General features: G+C 39.0%; 1 pseudogene; it reads left to right on the top strand.

The window, feature by feature from the left end:
* The window catches only part of LOC149168570 (DExH-box ATP-dependent RNA helicase DExH8-like), a 149,055-nt pseudogene extending 137,928 nt beyond the window's left edge, over nucleotides 1–11,127 (top strand).
* Nucleotides 11,128–19,989: the final 8,862 nt, after the last annotated feature.

Here is a 19,989-nt window from a genome sequence, read left to right as displayed (position 1 = left end):
AAGAAAGGAAAAAAAGGCAAGAGGAAGCAAAGATCAAGCAGGGAAAGGCAAGATCAATTAGCTACAACACGATTCATTGTAGGTATCTACTTGCATGTGTACTTTCCCTACTAGATTTGTCATGCATGGTACTGCATGTGGTTCTTTTCTATCATGGCATGGGTTTTTCCAGGTGTAACAGTGTTTTTAGTCTATCCTTTCCATTTCCAGATAGCCATGGTGTGATGGGGTTCTCATGTAATGGTTGAGATGGATTGTTGGATGGATTCAAAGTTGAGTGGGGTGGATCTCTAAATGATAGAACAAATGGCCTAGTAACCCCTAAGCTGGACTATGGGTTTCGATAAAGCCAGATTTTGTGTTGCCTTAGATGGCCTAGGAATCCTTACCGATGAATAATGGGATATACAGTAAAGCCTAGAGGTGGTTTTCTCTCCGTTGAGCCTAGTAATCCTGGGTTGGGATATGCGGTAAATCTTGGAGAGTAGGTCAGCCTAGTGATCCGAGTTTGGATTGCAGTAAAGCCTGAGAGACTAGGAGACAAGAAAATTCCTCATAGTGTAGTTGGACAAATCCGGTGGCATCCATGCTTGTTTGGCCTAGTGATTGGATGGAGATCATGATAAAACCTATTATGGTGTGTTCATTGTGTTGGCCTAGTGATCCGGGATGAATTACTGTAAAGCTTGGCTTTTGTTAATGAGGGTGAGGTGGTTTAGCCTTGGAATGCCTTGGTTGGTTCTTTTGGTTGAGTCCCGCATTCATGCTTGGAATATGGCACTGGGGTGAATGGTTGAAGAGAGATTTGGCTCAGCCATTCTATGGTCGGGTGGAACATGGTAGTCCCATCTCTGGTTGGTCTATTGCATTCATTAATGAAAAATTAATTCCCTTGATTTCTATGTGCAAATTTATTGATGTATATGTGGATTTTGATCGTTGATATGTTTATGGTAATTATGTTCCTATTATGTTGGTTATATGTATATTTTATGACAACATCTATGTATGGCTCTCAACATTTTTTTACTTGTAAATGAATGGATAGTGTATCTATGGACTAATAGATTATCATGAAACAAATGACGTGAGGGAACAATGGTTCTTAGTGATTCTCAGATAAGTATGAGATCCCTACACTTAATTATGTTGTTTACACCTATAGGTTACATGTTGATGACATGCTTGTCGAAATTCTTGGCATGGATAGTAGGGGTTTGGTTATGGTCTTATTCAGCTTATTGCTTTTGCATCATTTTTTCCCTATATTTTTAATGATTTCAAGATATCACTCCATTTTTGGTAGTGGCCTGGGCTCTGGGCCTGAAAAAGTGGCTTAAATCCCAGGGTTGCTAGCACAAAACTGGTAATTTTTGTCCTTGGTCACTAGCAGGAAATCCTGTGAGAGCGACTTTAGGTTGTTGGTCACTCCCTTGCCCATAGAATGAGAGCGACTATGGCCTATGAGATCCAAAACAATAGTGGGACCCAGGGATAGGTTGTCTGAGTGGTTGATATGTCTCCTAATGGTTCTATTTCTGATGTTGGATGAATGTGTGTGATATTCCATTGACTCCATTTCCTTAAGGTCACATAGGAGGTCGAATCTGATCATAGTATCCTCTCGTCTCATGTTTACCCCGATTGGCATGGTTACTTGGGTGGATGTGGGAGGAGGGTGTTACACCTCTAGAAGGTTGGTTCCTGCAAACAGATTTAAGTGGCTGGTGCCTCGAGAAGGTTGGTGTCTACACACCAAGTAGTGGGTGCTTCCCTATAGGTTGGAGCCTCTGAAAAAATTGCATTGATTCCTCCTGCAAGTGGGTGCTTGAAAATTAGAGATTTGGTGCTTCCTTCAGGTTGGTTCCTACAAATGATTGGGGAGTTGGTGCTTCCTTTAGGTTAGAGCCTATAAATATTAAGTAGTTGGTGCTTCCTTCAAGTGGGTGCTTGTAAATTTAGGGATGGCTGTCTCATTCTAGTTGGATCTAGAAAAGAAAATGTAATATTAGGTTGCAACCTACAACAATATTTAAACATTATTTTTGTATATTTATCCCTTTATGGGTTTCCATATAAATATATGTGTCTCATGTGTGTATGACGTTTGATTTATGGTGTTTTTGTGTGATTTATGGGTTTTTTACATGATTGATTGTTGAATGATTTGATATTGTTCATAATTTTTAAAATTGGCCATAATATTGATTCAACCCCCCTCTCAATATTATCTTGGGTTCTAATAATTGATGTCAGAGTTGATTCCTTCAAGAATAATTTAACCATTGGAAGGTAGATCTCAAGGGAACATAACTAACCAAGATTGGATTTCACCAAATGGAATACCATTTTTGAATGGTTTTATGAAATGTGAAAGGTAAGAACAAAGGTTTATTTAATGGTTCTTGGTTTGGACTTTTGGATGGTTGTAGTAGATGGAAAGAAAAATAAACATAACAAAAAAACCAAGAAGGTTATCCTCACTGAGCTATCAATTTCAGACTCTAAAAAGTAAGATATCAAGAAACTACAAAAGAAATGGTAGATAAGTTTCAATGTATATATGAAGAAAGAAATCAAAACGAATTAGTGAAGTTTGAAGACCATGACTATTCATGTAATGAATCAAATCATGAAGAGGATCCCTTTTTCATGAATACATAAGTTTTTGACTATCAAAAGAACAATTCATACTCAGAGGATGAATCTAAATATGAAGAAGATGAAAAATATGTACAACCCATAAATAAGCTACTATTTTGTCATAATTATAAAAGAATACATCATATTGCTTCTAACTGTTTAAATGAAAATTCAGAAAATAATAGTAATAAAAGAGAACTTGAAGTTGAGAGAGTATCCTACAAGAAAAATAGGATAAGTATTTATTCCCTAGAAAATGATTACTCATCAGAAGAAATAGATAGATATACATTTAGTAGTGATGAAGAAGGGATTTTACTCATGACTATGGAGGTGACATTGGATTCAAATATAGAAGAAGATGAAATAAAAATAGATCAAGAATGTGATTTTGATAGTTCATTTGCATGAAATGATGAATAAGACCTTGATGAGAAGATATATTTTAAAATAAAAGTCATCTCCACTCTAGAGGAGATTAACAGGCTCATAGTAACAAATCAAAGACAGGAGGAGTTGCTACAAGTTATGAGAAAAAGGATGAGGATTTTTAAGAATTAAGAAAAACAATTGGTATCATGAGCACCTAATAAGAATAAGTCAAAAGAGTGAATGAAGTGATGACTAGCTAGTTAACTGAAAGAGAAGGTCATTGTGAAAATATAGAAGTTGAGAATGTTTCACTAAGAAATGATCGAGAAAAACATAATGATTAACTAAGCCAATATTATAAGGGTACTGAAATCCTAGATGAAATTCTTAATAATCAAATATACCCTCTCATTAAGACTAGCCTAGGCTATGAAGGAGAATCAAGAACTAAGAGACCTTAATACAGTAAGGAAAACTTCATAACAACCACTCAAAAAATAACATAGGTCAAGTGAAAAATCAACAACATCAAGGAAAGGAAAAGGACAACAATATAAATCAGCAACAACAAAATAAATGTCATAATAGAATTCCAGATAACCATAGAGAAAATGTGAAATATCAACAAATATTTTATGCCCCTCAAGAACAAAGTCATTGAAGATTTTAGAGCTTCCCTTCTCAAATATGGGGCACTTCTAGGTACCAAATATTTTTCTATGGCTACTAATTTTCTTGTAATAATTATGGATAGAAGGAAATACATTGTAGATATTATGCAAGAAATCAAAATATTTTGAGTAGTAGCAACAACAGAGCATATAAGATTACAACGAATGGATATGCAAGCAAAAACAAAGATCACTGTAAGAATGGTTTTGGAAATTAAAATTCCTTTTGCCCCTTCCTATATCTTGTAGAATGAAACATATATTACAATTATGAGCACAAAGTAGCTAAGTGTAAATACAACAAGATTAGATATCCCTCATAGAAAGAGAAAGCAATAGAAGGAAATAAGCCTTTGAAAGAAAATTGGTATTAAAAGCTAGAAGTGTATGAGTTTTCACTCTATGTTTAAATTCAAAGAAATACACAACATATTGAGAATAGATGCTCAATGCACATGAAAAGAAATAATAACAATGCAGATAGAAACACAAATCAAGCCAAATATCAACATAGCAACAAAGGAAACATGTCAGTTGGAGAAAAGAATCAATCAATATATGATAAAGAAAATTAGAGTGATGGTAAAAGAATGAATCCCTCAATAAGGCCCCATCATGTAATTATGAAAGGAAGATATGGAAAAGAAAGGAAGAAAAACAGGAGAAATGTGATATAGTATTGTGTGTTAGGGATACAGATGATCAATGGTATATATATAGTGGAATATCTAATCATATGACTGGAGATAAAAGAAAATGTATCTCTCTAAAGGAATGTGTGACGCCTATAAGTGAGACATTAATAAAAATAATGGGCAAAGGACTAGTTGGCCTTGAAAATGAGAAAGGTAAGGCTAAATGTGTCTTGTTTGTTAATGGTTTAAAGTAAAAAAAAATAAGTGTAAGTCAAATCATTGACAAGGGACATGAGGTAATATCTTTTCTAAAGGTTGCAAAATAAGGAAGGAAAAATTTGGTATATTACTAACAACAACAACCAGGACCTCATGCAATGTATATTTCATTAACAAAGGTAAGTCAAAATATTGTAGTATGAGAGTGTTATTTCCCTATTGTCGCAGCTACAACACCCTCCTTAATTTTACTACATTAGAATGTTGGAGCCTACTTCATTGTTGTACCAAGTGTCGCTTCAGTTGTTAAGTGTAATTTCATGTTTCTCTATATGTTTAATGTTCTTGAATGGCATCAAGTGCCATATCTTTGATCAGAACATTTTTTGGTGCATCTCATGCTCGTAACAATTTTGTTGTGTTAAAACGACACTTTTGGGTTGCACTCGCACACACTTCACTCGTTATCCTTAGGGAATACACTATCCTTAGGGAATGTGTATAAAGTGGAATTTTGATGTATATTCAATGTTGATAAATATTGTCTAAGTTTACTTGATGAGTTAGTATGTGTCACACATGGTTTTATGTCTAGAACTCATCTTGTTGACCCCTTGCTCTATCACCTAGACTTAGACAAATTTATGCTTCAAAGTGAAACCATTAAGGAAAAAGGTGCATGAATTCACTTTGAAACCTTAATGGGGGATCCTTAATTGTTTAGAATTGTACCCTATTCCCTCCAATAGCACAAAGCATGTTCATTAAGCGTGATTCCCCTTCCTTATTTTAAATTATGCCCTCATAAAATGACTAAGTATTCATTGAGCACACTCCTTCAAATCGAATAAGTGCACCCTCCTTGAGCGCACAAGAAAACTCAAAAGACCCGAATCTCAATCCTTCAGCCTTCCCCAATGTGTCATGTGCCCTCTTGAACTTCTTGAGTGCAGTGATGCCTCTATGCATGAATCCCCAACCTTCAACATTCAAAAATGTGCCTTTCTCCCTTCGTAAGGCCTCTTGGGTGCATGAGTGCACCTCGAAGGAATGAAGCCTTATCCTTCAACCTTCAGGAGTGTGACCTACACCGTCCTTCTCCTCCTTAAGTGAACAACACACTTGGGAAGCTCGATGCCTTCCTCTTCACCCTTCAGACTTGCACCTTGCATATTGCCTTTAATGTTTTCTTCTTTTGGGCATATGATAGCATGCCAAATCCCCAAAGCCTCTCCTCTTTATCCCTTCATCCTTTCAAAGTGCGCCCTTATGACTTGTAGCCCTTTTGACCCTCTTTGATTGCACCCAAAACATATGAAAAAAAAATATGTATGGATCATGGTAGAATGGGATATTTTCAGGCTGATAGTTGCTCATCATCAGTAGTTGCAAAAATAGGTATTCCAAAAACACCACAACAAGAACACATGAGGAAGATTGGGCAAGGAAAACAAAAAAAGGAAGTGTGGGAAGAACAAATAACACACTTAAATCTTGATGATCGAAGCACTCTAAAGACTCCAATATTGAATACCCTTTGGAGGGTGAAAGCACCATGATCAGAAGAACAATAAAGAATGAAGACACAACTAGCAGCCATGTCACTACCAAAGAAATTCCATGTCATTAGTCACTATTAGTCCCAGTCATCAAAATAGTGACATGTCAAGTCTCATCACATGATGATGTGGAAGTCATGATGTATTATTGTAATCATTGTAAAATAAAAATAAGTGGAAGTCCAAGAGTCATGTATGAACTAAAGAGTCATGGAACTTCAAAAGGAATGTAATATAAAATGTTAAATGTAATTCCAAAAGTCATTTGGAATTCCAAAGGTTGTAGAAGTCCAAAGGTCACAAGTAGTTAGAAATTCAAGAGTCATGAGGGTTGGAAAGGTCATTCCTCAAGTTATAAATATATCCTCATTTCTCATGTAAAGGAATTTTAACCTTGGATTCTCCCACAAGGCATTAGAGAGACATAGTTAGTACTTCTAGTGAGCAAGTAGTGCCTCTAATTCTCTATTATTGGAGCTAGGGGTTTTTCATTGCATTTATGTATCTTGGGACTTTTGCTTAATATTGAAGCCTTCCAAGCTAGCATTTTTTCACACATGGATTGTGAATGTTTCTAAGACTATTATTTGAATGTTTTTGGTTCATGTTTGTTTTCACTAGTACTGGATTAGTTGAACTATTTCAGTTACTCTAGTGCTCCTTGTTGGAAATGTGTTGTTATGTTCATAATCATCGTTGCATCCTTGTGAAATACTTATCTTGATGTTAGACAAGTCTTTCTCTTTCATGGGTGTCTCCATTAGGGTAGTAATATTACTTCTCTCTTATAGGCTCACTTAATTTTCCCCTCGTAGTAGAAGAACCTTGATACATTAGTAATTGAACATTCACAAGGAATACTATCTTGCTCATTCGAAAGGACAATTGCGCTTCTCTCTCGTGTTGATAGCTAAATCCAAGTCATATCTTTAAGTAAATGGTATCTACAACGTATTCTATATGGGACTCCTACACCAAACAATGTGAGGCCTAGTTGGGACCTTATATCGGGGAGATCTCCTGTATGTTGGTGGTATACAACACCATCAACTTTATGGCGCTATAAGGAGGGACGCCAATGTTTTATGGCTGATCACTCTACATACCCTCACCATTCTTCTTTCGGTCAAGGTAGAAACATTCTAAGACCTACTCTGATTCGTGAAGTAGGAGGATATTCTTAGACTAGCCCAAAACCCACTTGTGAAGTTACTTACGAGCAGATATGGGAAATTCAACCTATAACCCTTCGATTCACAAAGGCCATTGGATTAATTCCTAGAGTGCATAATACTCCACATTTTCTGAAGAAGAAAGAGACAATTGGTACTGGTATCTTGGTATCCACTGTGGAAGATTTTGTTTTTTCCACTCTTGAGGGGTTGGTAGAATCCGAAGATCATATTGAGAATCAAGAATAACTTCCACCTCTTAATAAAGGATATGAAGATGATACGTTTGTTCTTTCTGATGACCTTTTTGACAAATTAGACAGTGAAGATTCCTCAGATTCAGATAAGGAGGAAGAACACAAAGATAAGAACATGGTATTCCAGGATTTGGATTAGATTGCCCAAGGGCCTCTATCTCTTCCAGATAACTTTCATAGGATGCTGAGACATCTGGAAAAGTTTCTCTCAAAGTATGATTCAGATAAGAGGATTAAGGAAAAATATCACCTCAATGATTTATACCTGAATTTACGAATGATGGAGGTAAGGTATGATGATGTGGCTTGCAGGGTATTCCCTTATACATTAGAAGAAAAGGTGGCATCATGGTACCATAGTCTTCCCATCAATTCAATCCTCACATGGAGGGAGTTTAAAAAAAAAAATCTTGAGAATTTTGTTGACGACAACAATCCCGCCATGCTACTCAAAGAGCTCAGAAGCATGAAAATGGGGGAAAAGGAGAAAGTGAAATATTTTAATCAGAGATTAAATCATATATTGAATAAAATTTCCCCATACATGAAAGCACATGATTTTATTACTGTTTATTATTACATAGCTACCTTTCCCACCAGTATTTCCTAGTTCATAAAAAAAGATGCAAGGGAAACATTGGCATTACATTTTGCAGACGTGATCGCTATTGATAAGGACTTGCATGTGATTGGGTTCATTACAAATGATGAAGAATAAAAAAACTCCAAAGAGGCTAGTAGTAGGTCCCAACCTTCTACTAGTAAGGCTAAAGAGAAGGAATCATATGATATTAAGAGCTTAACCAGGATGGTGAATACGCACACTAATGAGATTTTAGAACCGAAGAAAAGGTCAAGTGAGACTTCCACCAGCAACAATCCTCCCAAGTCCTTCCCATTTTGAAGGAACAATAGTAAAAACAACAATCAACTCGTCAAGTTTATTCAGAGCTTGAATGTTGTGATGAACATAGAAAACATTGGTATGGATAATTATTGTTCCTTCCACCAGGAATATCATTCAGAAAAAACATGCCCTCAGTTGAATCACAACATGAACACTCTATCTACACACATTGTAGATATGCTATTAGCAGATGAGAAGAAAAAAATAGGTAGAAGAATCAAAAGAACCTATGGCAGCTAAGGAAAGCAAAAGTATTAGACATGCAGTGAATGCATATCATTGTATCTTCAATGTTGATAATAAGGATGCTGAAGAACCACAACAGAATGAGCCCCCTCCTCAGAAGAAAAAAGATCGATATAGCCTAAGGAGTAAAGGGCCCATCTTTTAATAGGAATTGACAAGGAATAAACTAAAATAGAAGTTACTAAGAAGAATCTCACCACCTGTCAATCCTTCACATAATACATAGAATAAGTCTGGAGATGTAGCCAAGTCCAATAACACTTCCTCGAGTAACAAGAGTAAGTCTAGCATTCCAGAACCATTAAATAAAGCCACTCCTCCAAAAATTTCAACATTTCTTGCCATAGGTGAAAAAATTGATTATAACATTTGTTGGGCACCAAATCGGGCTATCTTTCTATTGCATTTCCATCACTCTTTTTGACCTTTTTGCATTTATTCACCTATGTTTACTATGCTAAATCCACAAGGTAATCACCCCTTTTCTGTCTATTGGAATATATTATTAATGAAGTAAAGTCACGCGGTTTTGCCTATTCACAACACTAAAACACATGTTTGACCGCAGCTTCTGGAGAACAGATACCAATCTCGCAGAGTCCCGTAGTAGATCCGCAATTCACAGCAACGACCAGCCATAAGGAAGCTGTGTAGCTAGAGTCACAGATCCCCAAACCATTCTTGGAACACTCACTGATCTTGTCTATCTAGTGTTGGTGTCGTTCCAAACAAATGTACATTTCTGGGTATATGGTTACAAGTTTTGGGGAAAGATGTTGTTCTCCCTCACTGTGTATAAAAGACAGGTTATTCCTATAATTGGGGGACTCCCCATCGATGTTGTAATAGCCCTTTACAGATTAATAAAATATCATCTCTTTTGCTACTCCATTCTTCGCTATGATTAACGTAGCCCTGATCAGGGAGCTGGGCCCACACTCCTGATCAGGTGCTAAATATTTCTATGTGTGTTGTTTGTTATTTTATAGAAATCACTTTTCTTGATTTCTATAGCTAGTTAAGTTTTACAGCAATGTTTTGAATCTTAATCATGAACCCTTGGTCAGTAACGGATGGTACGCTTGCCCCTGCATATACCTTGGTCATTGCCTTGAAAGGATACACACTTGGATTGGTAAATTAATGTAGCAAAAGGGTGAATAGATTGTTCATATCTGGACCCCAACATTTTGGCGTCATTGCCGGGGAAGCTAACAAGGTGCAAGATATGATCCAGACCAACCAAAGGGTCAGTCTCTCATCCTCGGGAGAGAACGAGTTTTCTCACTCTGCTCCAAGTCCTGAGCGTAGGTGTTCCTTTTTCTTGTTTTCATTTGCTTTCTTGTTTTGATTGGGCCACTCTCTTGTCCTGGGGAGGGAGGAGTCTTTTGACGCCCTGGTCTAGGCTCTGAGTTAAATTTATTTTTTTCAAACCCTTGTGTGTTTTAATTTAGGGAAACCCTAGCTTTTACCCTGGGGAGGGAGGAGTCTTTTGATGCCCTGCATTAGATCTGGAAGTATTAGGTCTTCTCGGAGGCATGTGTTTGTTCTTGTCCTGGGAGGGAGGAGTCCTTTGACGCCCTACTCCAGGCCCTGAACCCTAGATTCTTGTGTTTTTTAGTTGTCTCTCTTTTTGTGAGCTCTTTTGTCATGGAGAAGGAATGGTCCTTTGACACCTTACTTCAAGACTAGAGCGTTGGAGGTTGATACCCAGATCTTCTATCATATCAACATTTGTATGAACAAAGAACCAAATAAGAGGGGTAGAGGAAGAGCCCCAAAAAAGGGAGGACCAGACTTGGGAAGAAAGACTTATATCCAAAAAATTATAGCAAAAGCTGAATCAAAAGCATCCTCTTGCGTAGCTGTGAGACCAGGTGCATTGAGAGTAAAGTCCAAGTGACAATTAGTAGATCAACTAGTGTTGTCTACAACATTCTATGGTGATTCGACACAGCAAACCCCTCCAGTAGATGAGGAGAAATCTAGCAGTATATCTAACCAGGGGAGCCTTACACTGGTAATAGAAGGGGAAGAGGTTTCAAGTAGAACATCGACAGGGTCAAGCCACTCCAGCAAGGGAAAGGAGGTCATAGCTGAGGGACCAAGTCATCAGGACGCAGGAGAAGGAAATGAAGGGGAACTTGCATCACCAAGGGACCGGGGAAGTGCTGTCAAAGCAACCCAAACCCAAGTGGTAAGGAACCCTCGGCCATCTTCCATAGAACCTGTTGAAATACCCAACGGTTATTGGAGGATATTTATGGCTCCTACAACCTCCACCATCGAGTTTCCGATCGAGGATCTGGGAGCTGGTGCGCCCACAAAGCCTATCCCATTAGCAGCTTTACCAAGCTTTCATGGGCTTGTTTCAGAAGACCCCGACACGTTTTTATTTGAATTTGACATAGTGTGCCGAGGGTATGACTACATGACAGATGCCTAGAAGTTAAAAAAAAATTCTGCTACATTAAAAGGGACCGCTCTGCGATGGTTCATGGGCCTTGGAGGAAGCTCTATTTCCACATGGGATGATATGCGAACAGCTTTTCTAGAAAAATGCCAAGATTATTGCAAATCCCGAAACATCAAGGAGGAACTTTTTAAGTTCACACAGAAAGAAGATAAGAGCTTGGAAGATTGTGTGGAATGATTTAAGTACACATTACAGAGGTCAAGTCACTATGACCTGGATGAGATTTTAAAAATTATCCTCCTCCGGGCTTTTCGTGAGGACTCTTTGGAACTATTGAACATCGTAGGAAAGGGAGACATCTCCAAGGAAAGCTTCGAAGTTATCTGTGAACTATGCATTCAGTGCTTGAGGGGGCTCACAAGAAACAGACAAGGGATTTGCTCAACAAAGGTGTATGGCGGGGGTGTTATGAAGGCAGAAATCAGAAACCTGCTAGAAAATTTGAGCACAGATATCCTGAGTACTCTTTCGGCACAGATGGATATGTTACAAGTAAAATAGAAGCAACTGGAATTGGACAGGACCATGGCTATATTCTGCCCAAAGTGTAGAAAGAAGCATCCATAGAGGGAGTGTCCATTAAACTCCATATAGGAATGTTCAATCTACGAATTAAATCATGCAACAAGCTCATGTCCCTCCTTGCCAGGCCTGAAAGCAGTATTTCAAGGGACAGGGGAAGACACGGAGCAACTATACCTCATGGGGTCTAGAAAGCCATGGCAGCCTCGAACACAAATGGGAAATCAAGGTATGTACTCAAACCCATCTCAATATTTCAATGATTTCAATATGAATCCTCAGTCCATGCCCTATCCTCCCATGTGGCCACAATACCAGTTTCCATCTTAGTAGCAATGGAACCCTCAAGCCAGTTCGATCTCCCCATGGGCTCCAACTTGGCGAGGATCCTCTCCTGGGCAGTTTCCTTAGCCAATTCCATAGCAGCAACTCCAACTGCCATCTAATGTGCCTCTTGGTAGTCAACCTGCTTGTTCGCAGCTTCCAATCCAACCTAACCCGAATCCCAATAATAAGGGAGCCCATCAAACTGACACTCTTAACCTACCTTCGTATAGAATTTCCACTACAGAGTTGTATGAAATGAATTTATGATCAGGACGGATAGTAGATGTTCAACCTCCTCCAGTTATCATTGAAAAACTTGATAGTGAAGGTAAGGAATCAGAATTAATTAATAAAGAGCCAAAACAAATTGGTAGAAACTAGGCGCCTCCTACAAAACAACATCAATCTAAACCACCTTATCCAGAGAGACTAACTTTGAGTAAATCAAGCCCTCAAGCTGAATTCAATTTATTAGGTGAATTACAGAACTTATTTGTCAAAATTCCCCTGTTACAAGCTATGAAGGATGTACCGATATATGCAAAGACTCTTAGGGAATATTGTTCAAAGAAACCTGTAAAGAAATCCAAAGACCCCCTTACTATTCATGTCATGGGAAAATTATCAGATTTTATGATGGGAAAGTCAATGCCTGTAAAGTATGGAGATCCAGGGAACCCAATTCTGACAGTACAAATTAATGGGGTAGAGATTCTGAATGTACTGGTAGACCTGGGTGCTGCCATTAACGTTATCACCACTGAAACTATGCATACATTAGGTCTTTGTAACTTGAAACATACACCTACAGTGTTGGAACTGGCAGACCGATCTACAGTAAAACTTGTAGGGAAGTTAGAAGATGTAACAATTTCAGTGGATTCATGGCACTATCCCATAGATTTCCTTGTTTTACATACACAATATTCGGTGGGCGGCCATCCTCTGATTTTGGGTAGACCATGGCTGGCTACTGCAGATGCTTACATTGGGTGTCATTCAGGGCACATGGTTATTTCAAATGGGCACAACACTAAGAATTTAGTGTTATACCCACCTGCAGAGCCAAACCCATCCACAAAACCAACAGGTAGCAAGAAAATTTTATCTAGGAAGGAGCCTGAAACAGAAAATGAGGAATTAAGACCAGTCCTCACTATTGGACAGGCCCTTCAGTTAAAAATGGAATCAGAGGATGATGTAATCACCTCTTTCATGGATGATCCTTGCTCTGTTTCAGAGCCAAATCAACAAATCCTAGAATCTATCCTAAGTTGTGAGACATAGGAAACTATTGAAACAGCAGAAGGATCAGAGGAGCTACCTGTTGATGCACCCCATGGAAGTGTCCTAGTGGAATTAGAACCAGGAAAAACCCTGAATATTAATCCAGACCTATCAGAATCCCAGAAGAAGCAACTTGTAGATGTCCTTTAGAAACATAAAGAAGCCTTCGCCTGGGATTACTCAGACATGAAGGGGATTCCTACTAATTTATGTACCCATCATATATATATTAAGGAAGATTGTCGTCCTATAAGACAACCTCAGAGAAGAATGAACCCTGCATTGAAAAATGTTGTGAAAGAAGAACTTTAGAAATTACTAGACGTAGGTTTTATTTACCCCATTTCAGATAGCCAATGGGTTTTTCCATTAGTAATGGTCCCCAAGAAAAATGGTAAATGGCGGATATGTGTGGATTATAGAGAATTAAATAAGGCAACACAGAAAGAACATTTTCCTTTACCGTTTATTGACCAAGTTTTGGACACATTGGCTGGCAAAAAGTTCTTCTCCTTCTTAGACGAATTTAGTGGGTATAACCAAATCCATATTGCTCCTGAAGATCAGGACAAAACCACTTTCACATCCCCCTGGGGAACATTCGCTTACCAGGTCCTTCCTTTTGGCCTGTGTAATGCACCTGCAATGTTCCAGAGGGAAATTTTGGGGATATTATCTGATTTGGTGGATGATAGTGTTGAAATTTACATGGATGACTTTACTTCATATTGGGATTCATTTGTAGAAGGGCTGAAAGATTTAGAGAAAGTTCTCAAAAACTGTATACAGGCACGTGTCTCTTTGAGTACGGTAAAATGCCATATGATGATGGAGGAGGGAATTTTTCTAGGAAATTTGCTCTCGGCTGAAGGAATCCAGATGGACCCAACCAAGATAAAGGTAATTCTGCACTTCCCAACACCCAAAACGCCCACGCAGGTACACAGCTTTATTGGTTGTGCTGGTTATTACAAGCATTTTATAGAAAAAATTTCAAAAATAGCACATCCACGTTTTCAATTGCTAACAAAAGATTCAAATTTTGTGTGGAAAGGTGACTGTGATGCAACCTTTATGAAAATCAAGGAATTGGTCTGTAGCGCTCTAATCCTTAGAGGGTTGGACTAGGCATTACCTTTCCATATTCACACGGATGCTTCCCAAACAACGATTGGTGCAGTGTTAGGATAGCAAGAGGAAAGGGTACCATATGTAGTTTACTATGTTAGTAAGAATTTGGCTCCTGCTGAATTAAATTACATAGTAACTAAAAAAGAATTCCTTGTTGTCATCTACGCCATCAACAAATTCCAGCACTACATTACTAGGTATCCTACCTTTGTATATACTGATCATGCAGCTATCAAGTATTTAATGAATAAACCTGTTACCCCTAGTCACATTATAAGGTGGCTTTTGCTACTACAGGAATTTGACATTACTATAGTAGATAAACCAGGGAAGGACAAAGTGGTTGCAGATTTCTTGTGTAGGATAGAAAATGATGGTAAGAATACACCAATTGAAGATAATTTTCCAGATGAACATATTTTTGCAGTTTCTTCTAACACTCCGTAGTATGAATATATTGCTAATTATCTTACTACAGGGAAGGTGCCTCGTCATCTGTCATATAAGGAGCGAAGGAAGATTATTCATCAGAGTACCTGATTTTCATGGATGGCAGGGTATCTCTTTCATACAGGGGTTGACCAACAGATTCAACGTTGTGTGGCAGAAGATGATATCTATGAGATATTAAATGTGGCACATGATGGACCCTGTGGAGGACATTTTGTAGATAAAAGGATAGGTCACAAAGTGCTGCAAATGGGATATAACTGGCCTTCCATATTTCGTGATGCTCGATATTATTTCTAAAGGTGTGATAGTTTCCAACGGATGGGACAACCTAGGAAAGCAGATGAAATGCAGCTACGGCCCTAGATAGTCCTTGAACCGTTCGAGAAATGGGCCATCGATTTTGTTGGACCCTACAACCCACCTTCTAATCAGAAAGCTTACATCTTGGTCTGCATCGATTATGTGACTAAATGGGTGGAAGCCAGAGCGGTCAGGAGAGCAACAGAGCAAGTAGTGGCAGACTTTCTTTTTGAAGAAGTCTTTTCCTGATACGGTACTCCAAGGGAAATTGTGTCGGATGGAGGATCACAGTTCACATCTCACATGATAGGGAAGCTGATTCAGAAATATGAGGTCAAACATAGAGTGACAACCTCCTATCACCCCCAGGTGAACAGATAAGTAGAAAGCACAAACAAGATATTGAAAAATATCTTGACAAAAACAGTAGCAAGACATCACCGGGACTGGGTACAAAAACTTCCAGAAGCTTTATGGGCATATAGAACAACATGGTGGAACACAACTGGGTTTTCTCCATTTGAGTTAGTCTATGGGAAATCCCCCTTGTTTCCAGTGGAATTTGAGATCAGTACACTTAGAACAACTTTAGAAGTAGGTCTAGACCTATCAGAAGCACATAAACACTGACTGGAACAACTGAATGAGTTGGACGAGATTCGATCAGTAGCTGTCCAGAAGACTACTACTGTTCAACAACAGAGAATGAAATGGCATGATAAATTTATCAAAAGTAAGGTGTTTCATGTGGGGGATTGGGCATTACTTTATGACTCCCAATTTAAGGATTTCAAAGGCAAGCTTCACACTTGTTGGATAGGACCATATGAAGTGGACACAGTGTTCAACAATGGAATGGTTAGACTAATTATAATAGATGGGAATCATACCTCATTCTTAGTAAATGGACAACTGTCTAAAACTATACCACCATCCAGCCTCTAGAGATGCCTTTGTCAAACACCTTTCTGATTCATCTGATTTAATGGTTGTTGGAATAAAGTACACTCTCACTCTACTCTAAATATATATATATATATATATATATATGTTATTACTTGTTTGTGTTTTGCAGGAATAACAAAGGAATATGGCTTGGCACTATTACTCCATCGGTGCTACTATTAAGTTGGTCGTTGCTATTACTCCTCTGGTGTGTGATGTTACTCCACCAGTGCTGCTATTAAGTTGTTGTTGTTACTCCACTGGTGTGTGCTGTTACTCCATCGATGCTGTTACTCCACTAGTGTTGTTACTCCATTAAGTGTTGTTACTCTCTAACTGTTGTTACTCCACTGGTGTTGTTACTCTGCAACTGTTGTTACTCCACCGGTTTTGTTACTCCGTAACAACTGTTACTCCACTGGTGTTGTTACTCCACAACTGTTGTTACGCAGCCAGCGATGTTACTCTGCAACTGCTGTTACTCCTCCAGTGTTGTTACTCTGCAGTTGTTGTTACTCCGCTGGTGTCGTTACTCCGTAACTGATGTTACTCCGTCGGTGCTATTACTCTGTTGGTGATGTTACTCCGTAACTGTTGTTACTCCACCGGTGCCGTTACTCTGCAACTGTTGTTACTCCGCCGATGTTGTTACTCCGTAGCTGCTGTTACTTTGTAACTGTTGTTACTCCGCCGATGCTATTACTCCGCCAGTGTTGTTACTTCGTAACTGTCCTTACTCCGCTAGTGTTGTTACTGCATAACTGCCATTACTCCACCGTTGTCGTTACTCCCTGTTGTTGTTACTCCCTGCTGCTGTCACTCTGTGTTGTTGTTACTCCGTGAGACATTCTACTATTACTCCACCACAAGGTAGTTCCCCAGGTACATTTCCGATGACTTTTACGGATTTAATTAAAATATTCCAAAAGGACATTAATACGTGCCACGGACAGCCATAATTAATTTTGGGGGGGATCATTATAAGAAACGACAACATACCATGAAAATTCATTCATGACACATGATTCATACCAAACTAAATCTAATGATTACGGTACTTCATAATCATGACCTTGACGCCTTGGAATGCTTATTCGTATGAGAAGAGTCATAACCAATCACCTCACCAACACGCTGTATTAAACCACTGAAATATCCAACAGTACCGCCATAACCCGCCATCATTCTCAAACATACCAGTACTGTTTCATCTGTTTTCCCCAAAGCGACCATGACGTTATTACAATTGCCAATGATTTGGGTCCCTGTCATTTTCCCCTACTAGCTAACTACATTCGTCGTGCTGATCCCACCTCTACAACGATGGGTGGAAAGTTTGTATGGCATGAGCCAGAAGATACAACGAAAGTTTGGAACAGTCAGGAGGTATGGCAGGTCTTTGAGAATGTAGGTTGGAACGTATACTTTGACAAGTTGAGAGGGTCGATGGAAGAAATTGTGGCAAAATTCGCACCCAACCTGGGAGAAGAAAGCTCGTGGCTCCGTGGGATAGAAGTCCCTGTTACAGAGGAAGCCATTGCAGAAGTTAGCAGGCTCCCTCAAAATGGACAGTGATGGTTTTCAAGAAGGACTTCCCTCCCAGAGTTTTCTCGAAGCCTTTTTGCAGGCAGGAGAAAGCATCGCACAGAAGGGTAGAAGATACGACTGGCACTCGCTACCACATCCATGGGGAGGGGTAGCAGAGTTTGTCATAAAATATGTAACTTGTGAGGGGAGATACTCCACTGTATTCAAATATCATCTTCGAATATTAGCTCACCTCCAATTCCCCCAAGCAGAGGCCTTTTCAATAAATTTGTCTTATTTCTTACTGAGAAGTCTTCAGCTAATGGCGCATTCACCTCAAAAGCCGCAACAGGTGTTGGCAATCATTACCCACCCTGGGATGATCTAGCTATTGGTAATGAATGCCATCAGATGAATCCCGATCCCGTGGGAACTGTTTCAGTATTCTAGAGAGGAAGAGATAGCAGGCACTATGGCTGCCAGGGAAGATGAACGAGAAGCCATGGAGGAAGAAAATGCAGAAGAAGATGATTATGTTGACCAAAAGGAGCCAAAATAGATGGAGATGGAAGTTGAAAAATTCGAAGAAGAGGCTGCTCCCCAAGAGCAAGCCAAAATTATGGAACTGATGGAAGACGTAGGAGTCAACACAGAAAGGCCCACTAGTACCGCAGCCGAGGCTGATCCACAAGAACCAACCTCGACTGTTTAGCTAGCAGAACAAATTGATAGCATGACAACCGCAGAGACAATACCACAATAAGCAAGGACAGGAGAATCGGTCGATATTGCGACCGAAGGGACCCCACAAGGACTCCCTGCCACCATGGAGCCGATGGAGGAAGACAACCTGAACGAAGAAGAGGTTGTGACCACCCCGACCATAGAACCAATGGAAGAGGAGGAACTAGGACAAGAAGGGCTTGGAGCTGGGAAAACCATGGAACCTGTGAAGGAAGCTCTGGGAGAACTAGGGCATGAGGCTGGCACTGATCCACAAGAACTAGCATCAACCTCGGGACCGAACACTGAAAATCCTTGCTAGTTTTCCTTTTTCTCCTCCATCCCAAGAGGAGCAAGGGTATCTCATTCCCCTCAGCACATAGAAGAAGATCTCATCGTTCCTCTTGCTTTGAATTTATCACAAAGACCACAACCGGGTGGGATAGATGCTACCCAGGTAACAGGCACCTCGAAACCAGAAAGGAGAGAAGAGGCAGAGGTCCCTGAGGCAGGGGAACTGGGAGGGGTTCCAGCAGACACATTAACAGGAGAGCACCTCACAAGGGTACCACCGGTCATGGTGAGCACACAACAAAGGGAAGAAGCTATTGGCGAAGAGGAGGGACCAAGCGAAGCGGTCCCGACGAATGAGCCAGTGGTAAAACCAGGCGAGAAGGTCGTGAAGCAAGAAATAATCAAAGAAGAATGGACAGTGGAGGAAAACCCAACAGTCGGCATGGAAGAAGCTATCCCGGGGGATTTACCTCTAGCTACCAAAACTGAGGAAGTTTTGGTTAAGCAAGAATGGGTGGAGTTGTGTGAATAGCAAAAACTCCCTGTCAAGTGTTGAGTGATAAAAGGTGTCTTTTTAACTCCTATTTATCTTCACATTAATTATCAATCTAGGTAGAATTTTTTATTTCAAGAGTGTACTCAGTCTGAGGTGGCTATTTACTCAAGAGTAATGTTTCGAAATTTGTAGTACAGTGCTTTAAATACAAGAGTAAATGGATGCTTGAAATAAAATCTACTTACAATTACAAGAAACTTAACACTCTGAAACTTAAATCATTCACTCAGAAAACTAAAGCAATTTATCAGTCAAGGATGCAGTAGTGATAACTCTTTCCTCTGTCAACTGATATAAATGAAATCAAGCATAAACAGGATCCACAATCTAAGAACTTAGATAGCTATAGTCAATGTTCTTTACAGTTGTTGATCTTTCAATCCACACTAAAGCAAATAACTGGAAATGGCAATTCAATTAGGAATGCTTACTAAAACACACTTGCTGCAATATCAATTAAAAGATGAAATCAAATCCTTGTAGAAAAGAACAGTGACTAAGTCTATTGAAAAATTGAACAACAAAGTTTAACTTTAGCAGAAATGAATTGAACAGCAAAGCTCATCTTACAGAAATGAAATATTAATGAAAAGGAACAGTAATACTAAATTATTAGAATTGAACAGTAATCTTAAATATAACTGAACAACAAGGCTAATTAAATAGAAATACACAGTAACTGCAAATGTAACTGAATCAACAGTCTTAATCTAGCAGAATGAACAACAATCGCAGTTATAAATGAACAAAAATTGTAGTTATAAATG

This window comes from Pinus tabuliformis, chromosome 4_2 (genome assembly GCF_031772625.1).
Source record: "Pinus tabuliformis cultivar Carrire ecotype Pingquan chromosome 4_2, CPIR1, whole genome shotgun sequence".
Taxonomy (NCBI): Eukaryota; Viridiplantae; Streptophyta; class Pinopsida; order Pinales; family Pinaceae; genus Pinus; species Pinus tabuliformis.
This window is presented reverse-complemented; position numbering and strand designations above follow the sequence as displayed.